The 7,540-nt window shown below is 44.7% G+C and overlaps 1 protein-coding gene across 1 annotated transcript in view; it reads right to left on the minus strand.

Moving 5' to 3' along the window:
* The window catches only part of AMBRA1 (autophagy and beclin 1 regulator 1), a 193,648-nt gene extending 186,358 nt beyond the window's left edge, over window positions 1-7,290 (minus strand). The window contains exon 1 of the mRNA XM_074955368.1: window positions 7,215-7,290. The gene's annotated coding sequence lies outside the window, so the exon portion shown is untranslated. The remainder of the gene's footprint in view (window positions 1-7,214) is intronic.
* Window positions 7,291-7,540: the final 250 nt, after the last annotated feature.

The following is a 7,540-nucleotide window of genomic DNA, read 5'->3' on the forward strand; positions in this document are numbered from 1 at the left end:
AACCGACAAATGAAGAAATACACAAAAAGGGGAAGTGACTTGTTCAAAGCCACAATCTGAGTCAATGGCACAGCTGATATCAGAACACTAGAGTTCCTAGTTCCCAGTTCAACATTCTCAGACTATGCCTCCCTCTCAAAGGTGTGGTATGGAGAGGAATGGGGAACAGAGTGAGGTAAAGTGTAAATTAACCCTTAAAAAAAATTAGCTCTTTTGGGATGGAGAGGTAACGAATCCTACAATCTAAGGCCTAGATAAGGAATATAGTCCATGCCATGCTGGATCAGACCCAAGGTCCATCTAGTCCAGTAACCCGTCTGACAGTGGCCAGAACCAGACGTGGCCCACAGATTTCAGTGGAACTACTCAAAGCAGCATGTAAGCATTTACAGAATTGGAGTCCAATCCTGTAAACAGATTTGCTGCTAACTTAATGGGCAGAATTAGATCTTTTAAAGATTCAGGTGGCGCCTGAGGGTATGTTACCACAAAATCAATACTGGGAAAAACCAACTGGAAACAAGCACCTCACCTAAACCCAGAGAGCTCCTTGTGATTCCTTAATTCATAGAAGCAAGCAGGCAGATAAGATGGTGATTCAGAGTAGGCATGACCTGGCCAAATGCTGAAACTGGAGCACTTCTGAATGAAGACCATCTAAACAAGAGATGGGAATGAAAAGTTTGGGCTTGGGACAGGGATGCACATCGAGTTCTACCTAGATGGACTGTTACCAATATAGCAGGAAAAAGGAGGGGCAGGAAAACGTATGTGATTTTTAAGTGACTCTGTGGTTAACAAGGAAAGTCAATTTCAATGTTTATTCCTGATTCCCTTCTAATTTATGCCAATAAGCCTCTGACTGGCCTAGAATTTAACATGCTCAGCCTCAATCCAAAAGAAAATTTTGTTGGAAAGGTTCAAGGGAATCAGAGAAGTAGTTTTGGAGACAGAAGCCTTGTGGGAGTTATAAATTCCACAAGATGCAGGATAAATGTTACATGCTGTGTCTAACAACTTTTGTAAGGCCAAGGTGGTGGTACAAGGGTTATCACCTTTGCCAACATGGCCAAGAAGGCCTCTTAAGAGCGATACTACTAAGAGGCCTCTAAGAGTTGTATTACTGCATGAGCACTCAAAACCTCATATGAAGGTTGTTCATGGAAGTTAAAAGATGCGCTCTGCTAGCACACGGGTTCAGACAGCTTCCCTCTACACCCAATCCCAGCATCCAACACCTCTTGGAAGCTTCAGAGAACGGATCATAAAACTTAGAGCCAACAAAGACTTATTAGGTCACATTTATACTCCACTTTCTTGGATGCCAAGGCAGGATGTTTTTGTCTACTCCCTAAGCCTATCTCCACTCCTGTTTTAAATGTCCCAAGCAATGGGGCTTCCAGCAAAAGACAATTCCACAGTTTAACAGATCTCACCATTAGGAAGTGTTTCTCCTTTACACAATTTAATTACGTTACTTCCTTGTGGGCCACCCTATACTATTCCTCCACAACCCCGTTGTTTTGAACTCATTAATATTTAATTCAATCACTTTCCCTTGTAAACCAGGTTAATGAATATGTAGTAAATATGAAGTAGATTCTTCCTACCAGATTGTTTTGTTACTCTGCAATGTCCCCTCTCCATGATGTCAACACACAGACTTCCAATAATGTAACCTCAGTGAAAATACAAGAGTAACAGGACATACATAGTACAAGTGATCAGCAGTGCCCTGAATTCAGTAAGTTCACTAACCACAGCATTAAAAGTATAAGAAGTATCAGGAAAAAGGTTTTGAGAAAAAAATTTTAATGAATAAAGGAAGCAATACAAGAAAGTATTCAAATGCACACTTGTGAAGGCAGTTGGGAAACACTAAGAGGCACAATTGTCTAACAACAGGGATTCCTACACTCTACACATACATCACTGATGGTACATGACTTTGATGTTGCACCAATTCACTTCACACCTTCTTTTTTTAAGATGGTGATAGTCAAACCAATCAAGTTTGGGAGCCGCTGCTCTACAATATCTCTACAAAAAATGCAAAGCAATTGTTAGTTGAGTCAGATGCATAAGGCAGTGCTCAAACATCTGAAGCTAAGAAACCTGTATGGGAAAAGAAAAAGTGGGAATGCAAACACTCAGGTCAATTATGGCTTTCAGAGAAGACAGCAGAAAACAATTAATGCTATCCAAGGAGTTAATGGAAATAAGGGCTCCTATAAATCAAGGGGGAAAAGCAGTAATGGAGAGAAAGTAGGTCCATTATTAAGTGAAGAGGGCAATGCAATGCTGAACTCCTTTTTAAAGTCTGCCTTCAAAGAGAAAAAGTAAAAGTATAAAAAAAGGTTGTAAAATAGCTATGGATGAGGAATAGGTGAGTTTGAATTTACAGATCAGGATGTCTGGATAATATGCACCCTAGGATGAAAAAGTATTAGTCAAGCAGCATACCAATCCATTAACACTTATTTCTAGATGGCAATGAAAAAGTGCCAAGTATCAAAAAACTGGTACCTATTGCCTCCTTTGCTTTTTGCCTACCTTCTTAAAACAAAAGGGGCTAACTTTTTTAAGTCACTGATTTACAGTGATAGTGGATTACAGAACAACTATCAGCAAGCAGGATGTTGACAGAACACATTATTGTTTATTCTGACAGATTGGTCATAAGTGAACACAGTCGATGTTATATTTGAATTTTAGCAAAAAGTCTCAGGGTCCCATGATGTCTCACTCAAAATTCATTCAAAAGTGCTGAGCTATGACCCTGTCAAATGTACTGAGAACTAGCTGAAAAACTAAATTAAATATGAATATTAAACAGCAATGTACTGGACTGGTGGTAGGAGATCATATTGTATGCTCACACAGGGCCACTGTTACGTCCTATTTTAACATCTGCAAATCGGAAGAGAGGGGATAAACAGCACAATGAAATTTGCAGAAGATACCAAATTGGGAGGAGTCGTAAACAATGATGAATACAAAGAAATACGTATGGTTCTCACACAAACATTGTGAGCCTTCTTCCATTGGGAGGGGCAGCAGAGAACATGTTCCCTAACCATAACCGCAAGGCCACTACCCTCTCCATATTCCTATCCCTCCTAAAGACCCACTTCTGCCTTCACATCTGTAAGAAATAGGCCAGTTATGGCTGTGTGGGGAAACTCAAGGATATTCTACATCTATTGATTGCCACAAAGATATAGGAGGATATACAGATAGTTACCACTTAGGGTATATGTACACTTTGAGCTGGGGGTGTGATTCCAAACTTGAGGAGACATAAATGCTCTCTCGATGAGAGCTAGCGTAAGTTAAAAATGGAATGTAGCTACAGCAGCACAAGAAGCTAGCTGCCCCAAATGCATGCTCCTCAGAGATGCTAAGTATGTACTCAAGGCATCTAGCCCCTCCTGCTTCTAGCCATGGCTACACTCTGTTTTTAGGATGCTGGCTCAATGAGAGCTAGTGTGAGTAAGTCTCCTTGAGCTGGGAATCACCCACCCCCCCAGCGTGAAGTGTAGATATACCCTTAGACTATGTTACACCCACGCTCTTCATTTGCCTTTTAGCTTGTAAGTGTTTCAAGGCAGGAAACCGGTATATTTTCTTCTGTTTGAAAAGTGCCTAACACATTGTGGGCACTGCCAAAACAAATTAGGAGAAATTCAGAGAAGAGCTACAAAATTGATAAGGGCTCTGAAGGAATGATTTAGGAGAACAACTCAAGAACTAAATACACATTCCCAGACAAAATCTTTAAAGGTGGAGTTAAGGTTGAGAGAATGTATTCAGTAATTTAAGGGACATTGTCAAGTTGAAAAGACCAAAAGTTAACATGCGGACCATGTACCACAGTATCAGAGGCATGTATTAAACCATTTATAAAAAACAACAATTTTCTGCCACAAGGAACCAGGAAATCCTAGAATCATAGGACTGGAAGAACCTTGAGAGGTCATCTACTCCAGTCCCCTGCACTCACGGCAGGACTAAGTATTATCTAGACCATCCCCAACAGGAGTTTGTCTAACCTGCTCTTAAAAATCTCCAATGATGGAAATTCCACAACCTCCCTGGGCAATTTGTTCCAGTGCTTAACTATCCTGACAGTTAGGAAGTTTTTTCAACCTAAACTGCCCTTGCTGCAATTTAAGCCCAGAGAATAATTTTTCTCCCTCCTCCATGTAACAACCTTTTACGTACTTGAAAACTCATCATGTTCCCTCTCTGTCTTCTCCAGACTAAACAAATCCAGTTTTTTCAATCTTCCCTCATGATCATGTTTTCTAGACCTTTCATCATTTTTGTTGCTCTTTTCTGGACTTCCTCCAATTTGTCCACATCTTTCCTGAAATGTGGTGCCCAGAACTGGACACAATACTCCAGTTGAGGCCTAATCAGTGCAGAGTAGAGCGGAAGAATTACTTCTCATGTCTTTCTTACAACACTCTTGCTAATACATCCCAGAATTATGTTAGTTTTTTTCCTTTGGCAACAGTTTTACACTGTTGACTCATGTTTAGCTTGTGATCCACTATGACCCCCAGATCCCTTTCTGCAGTACTCCTTCCTAGGCAGAGTACACTTACAAGTTAAATGTAAAGGGCCTTCTCCAAATTTCAGATGGAGCAGAGATGAAATGAAGACATTGGTAGCCTCAGTTTCTATATAGTTGCATCTCAACATGTAAGAAGATATCTACAGTCCCTTACTAAGGACATCAAACTCCTTGGGATGAGTTTTTGATTCAAAGTTTCATACAGAGTAGGTATGGAAGGAACAAAATAAAAAAAGTAGGGAGACATGAAAAACTTAGTTACCAGGAGGCTCATCAATTGGAAGGATTTTTGTTTGTTTAAGTTAAAAGCAGTTTCAGGCCCTATATCTGCCCAAGTCCATTGGACAGTTTTTGCAGATTTAAAAAAAAAAAATCTACACACACAACAGTTGTTTCTCTAGCCCCTATCTTACTGAGACACACTCCAACAAGGGAAACTGACTGCATGGGGAAACAGTGCTGTCAAACTAACAAAAACTGAAAAAAGTTGTTTTTTCCTCTACTGTCTCAGTTCTTACCTATAAAATCTTAACTATAAATCATAACAAGATTAGACAAAAAGTCTTCAGAGACAAGATTTTTAAGGTGACAATATCCCTTTAAAATCTACACCCTAAAATTAAGTAATTTACTTGCACCTCTTTCTCTGTGGGTAACCTCCCTACCCCTTTCGGATATTTGTTCTTCCCTCTCCACAGGGCAAGCCTGTGCCTGATTTCACCAGATACTTTAATTCATTCTGCTGCTGGACGTGTTTGTACCAGAGCCTCCCTTTGCAGGATGGTACTACAAAGAAATTTCAAAATTATGTGGGAAGACATGAATTTAAACCACCAATGATTTTAACTATTTTCCACAATGACCCCAACTCCTTCCCTTATTGAATGAACAACTGAGACTCTGCCAGCATGGACAGCTGTGCAAATTTAGAACCTACCTCTAAGAGTAGGAACTCAACGCCAATGAAGAACTGAAATACCCAATCCTCTCTCATAGCTGCTTCAAAAACAAAAAACAAAAAAACAGCACATGGCTGCTGAAGGACAAGGTACTTTACTTCCACATCACCAGTGTAATGTGTAATGAGTGTGTACGGCTGGGAGGCACCGGGGGGGGGGTTCCGGGCCTCCAGGTGCTTCACCCCAGCACCTGGAGGCCCAGAACCCCCCCGCTGCCTCCCAGCCCCGACACCCCCGCTGCCACCCCCCTGTCCAGTGCCAGCTGGGGGTGGTGGGGCCAGACTCGGAGAGGCACAGGCCGTGCTCAGGCAGGCCGGGCCAAGCGCCTAGGCCTGGAGCCTACCTGCTGCGGGGGCCGGGGCCTGGCTCGCCATGTAGCCCAAGAGGGTGGGACAAGGTCGTGGCAGGGCTGGGGGCCAGGGCCTGGCCTCGGGGAAGTAGCCCGAGCTGCTCAATCTCCTTCAGCTACTACGGCCGCCACCGCTCCATCTCCTTCAGCTACTATGGCCACTCTGAGGACCTCATTGCATACTTTCATTATTCATTACGCATTACACTGGTGATGTGGAAGTAAAGCACCTTGTCCTAACGTGTAATGAGTACCCTGTTCAGAACAAAATTACTCTCATTCCTCAGGACAGATGTACAGTAAGAGTCATTACAAGGAGAGAAAAGGAACTTATTCTATCCCAAAACTACCATGATAAAATAACCTATCCTACGCTCATGTTTCACAACACCACTGACCAATACAGGAATCATTTTGTAAGGCAAGTTGTTCAAGGACAATCAGCAATTTATGTTTAATTAAACTTGGTTGTCCTAATTTTGGTAGCCCAGTAAGTTTTATTTATTGCTTTTAAATATTTAGCCCTGTTGCATGAACAGCATGTGTCAAAACAAAGCAACAAAAAAACAACTGTCACTGTGCTATTCCATGAAAGTCCTAAGTGGAGGAACCTATTGGTATATTCAACCTGAAGATAAAAATTGTCCTCCTGCTTCTGTTTCCATCCAAGTGCCTTAGAATAACAGTTATACCACAACCAAAAAAGTGAAAAGAGAATTAACCCCATTCCTCCTGCCCTACAGCGTAAGGAGGAGTGTGATGACCCAATGGAGCCAGAGACAGAAAATGGAGCAAATAAGCAGGACAGGCAACTCCTCCATTTCTGATGCTGCTATTTAGCGGCGTTTCCAGGGGCCCGGAGGCAGGGCCAGTGACCAGTCTCCGGTTTAACGTGGCAGTGGACATGCAGATCGGCAGCGTCTGACAAGCGGGAAGCCATTCAGTTTCACTCACAGTGACTCGGATTTTCTTTGCCTGGGGCTGCCGGACGATGGCATTTTCCGGGCCTGTGCCCAGGGCGGGCAAGCGGAGGGCACCAGGCGGCCTGTTCTCCGGGGTAGCTGGAAGCCCAATGCTGCACCTGTCCTCGGGAGACTCCGCGCCGCGGGGCACCCAGAGACCAAGTTATCACCTCCCCGGATCCCAGCTCGGGGGCCCCCTCCCCCGTGCCGCCCCCTGCCCCGCTTCACCCCAGCACCGGGCGGCCCGGAACCCCCCCGCTGCCGCCCCCCTGTCCAGCGCCAGCCGCGGGCGGCGGGGCCGGACTCGGGAGAGGCACGGGCCGTGCTCAGCCAGGCCGGGCCGAGCGCCTAGGCCTGGAGCCTACCTGCTTCAGGAGGGGCCGGGGCCTGGCTCGCCGCGTAGCCCGAGAGGGTGGGGCGAGGTCGCGTCGCGGTGGGGTGGGGGGGGCCCGGGCGCGGCGGGGCCTGGCCTCGGGGAAGTAGCCCGAGCTGCTCGATCTCCTTCAGCTACTACGGCCGCCGCCGCTCCGAGGACCTCGGCCAGGGCGGATAGATGAGCGCCAAGTAACCGAGCCAGGCCCTAGCAGCCGAGCCAAGAGCTGAACCAGGCCCTAGCAGCCGAATCTAGAGCCGTGCCAGGCTCTACTAGCCGAGCGACGAGCGATTCTCCTGATTTATAAACAGGAAAACC

The sequence above is a fragment of the Natator depressus genome, chromosome 6, assembly GCF_965152275.1.
Source record: "Natator depressus isolate rNatDep1 chromosome 6, rNatDep2.hap1, whole genome shotgun sequence".
Taxonomy (NCBI): Eukaryota; Metazoa; Chordata; order Testudines; family Cheloniidae; genus Natator; species Natator depressus.